This window comes from Lampris incognitus, unplaced genomic scaffold (assembly GCF_029633865.1).
Source record: "Lampris incognitus isolate fLamInc1 unplaced genomic scaffold, fLamInc1.hap2 scaffold_102, whole genome shotgun sequence".
In the NCBI taxonomy this organism is placed as follows: domain Eukaryota; kingdom Metazoa; phylum Chordata; class Actinopteri; order Lampriformes; family Lampridae; genus Lampris; species Lampris incognitus.
Window position 1 is genome coordinate 172,501 of NW_026611083.1, and position 2,500 is coordinate 175,000.

The window sequence follows — 2,500 nt, forward strand, 5'->3', positions numbered from 1 at the left end:
TACTCCTGTGTACTTTCTTCATCTCTCTGACTATCCCACTTCTTCTTTGCCAACATTTTCCTCTGTATACTTTGCTCTACTTCCTCCTTCCACCACCACCACCACCACCACCACCGCCAAGTCTCCTTGTCTTCCTTCCTCTGTCCCGATGACACACCAAGTACCTTCCTAGCTGTCTTCCTCGCTATTTCTGCAGCGCTTGCCCAGCCATCTGGCAACTCTTCACTACCACTCAGTGCCTGTGTTAACTCCTGCCTGAACTCCACACAACAGTCTTCCTTCTTCAACTTCCACCATTTGATCTTCGGCTGTGTCTTCACTCGCTTCCTCATGTTGGTCTCCAAAGTCATCTTACAGACCACCATCCGATGCTGCCTAGCTACGTTCTGCCCTGTCACCACCTTGCAGTATGCAATCCCTTTTACATCGCGCCTTCTACACAAGATATAGTCCACCTGTGTGCACTTTCCTCCACTCGTATACGTCGTCACCCTGTGCTCCTCCCTCTTCTTGAAATATGTATTCACCTCAGCCATTTCCATCCTTTTCGCAAAATCGAACACCATCTGTCCTTCCACATTTCTCTCCTCGATTCCATACCTTACCATCAACTCCTCATCACCTCTGTTCCCTTCAGCAACGTGTCCATCGAAGTCCGCTCCAATCACCACTCCCTCCTCCTTGGGTCCCCTTTCCACCACGTCGTCCAACTCAACTCCAGAATTCTTCTTTTTCGTCCATCTTACACCCGACTTGCGGGGCATATGCGCTGATAACCGTCAGCAATACACCTTCGATTTCCAGCTTCATAATCCTCACTCTGTCTGACACTGTGTTCACCTCCAGCACGCTCTTGACATACTCTTCCTTCAGAATGACCCCTACCCCATTTCTCCTCCCATTCGCACCATGGTAGAAGAGTTTGAACCCACCTGCGATACTCCTGGCCTTACTCCCCTTCCACCTTGTCTCTTGTCACCTTTCTTCTTTCCATCACGTCAGCCAGCTCTCTCCCTTTACTAGCCATAGTGCCAACATTCAAAGTTCCGACTGACTCTCACCTCCACACGCCTACCCTTCCTCCTCTCTAGCTGCCTCTGGACATGCCTTCCCCCTCTCCTTTTCCTTCGCCCAACAGTAGCCTAGTTTCCACCGGCACTCCGCTGGTTAACAGTACCGATGGCGGTCGTCGGTAACCCGGGCCTCGACCGATCCGGTATGGAAATCTTATTTATGATCCGCATATTTGATTTGGCAAAGATTTGACGCCGGATGCCCTTCCTGACGTAACCCTCCCCATTTGTCCTGGCTTGGGACCTGCACTAAGAATGCACTGGCTTGTGCATCCTCAGTGGCTGGGTTGCACGCTTTTCTATGTTTGCCCCTCACTTTTGTGGCGTGAACTATCAATTCTAGTAATACAGGTGTGTTTATGTTAGGTATCACAGACACACGCACACGCACAATATATGTCCAAAAGTATTGAGATAACTGACCATTACACCTACAGGAGCTTTTCTGACATGTCATTCTGAATCCATAGAAACCCATATTCCACGAAGCTCCCGGCGCACAGTTTTTGTGCCGATGTTAATGCCAGGAGAAGTTTGGATCTCTGCAGTTATTGAGTCAACAGAGCGTTGGCGACTTGAGTTGCTGTTGTCCCTAAAGGCTTGCACTTTTCAATAATATGATGATATATGAAGCATAGAGAGTAAACGGGATAGATACCTTTTGAACAGCACCCTGTAGTACAGCACTTTGAAGGTACATATGTCGTCACTTGCTGTAGTGGTTTTTACTGATGGGCGTGGCCAGGTTTTCAGAAGCCTCTCAGTTGTCAATGTGAGAGCCAGGGGACGCGTCTGCCGTACGTTTAGGGTTAGGGTTAGGTGATTTCTCTGGCAGGGCTGGTTACAGTAGGGCTGCTTACACCACACCCCGGACTGGATTTGTTGCGTGTTTGTGTCCTGATCGATGGGCCAACTTAACACGCCTTCGGAGGGTGTCCGCCGGCCGGCTTTGCCGGCGTTCGGGCGGTCGGTTCCTCCGGTCTGGCGGATCGATGTCCTTTATTTAATGTTCTTAGTGGCGAGCGGAGTGCGGAGTGGGAGGGGCTCTACCGCGTAGTCGTCCTCTCCGTTGCACAGCTCGACAGCGTGCTCGGCGGTGCTCAGCCGGACCGTCTATCCCAGTTGCTCTTCCACGGCTCCCCTCGCGAGGCTTGCCGCCCCCCCCCCCCTCCAACATCTGTATGGGGAGGGGTGGAGCAGCTCCGTGTTTACCTCGCGGGGCTTCCCGGAAGACATTTTCTCAAAGTCCTCGTGTGACCGGTCTACTTTTTCATTGCGTTGTGTAGGAAAGACAGGACAACTTGTCTCCTTCATGGGATCTGTATTCTGTCGCATATAAACAGAGCAGGTTTCTGGAAGCTTCAGATCAGCTCCTACTGTAGCCTCTTTCTACATGTCCAAAGCGGGAAAGAGCGCGTAGCTCGCAA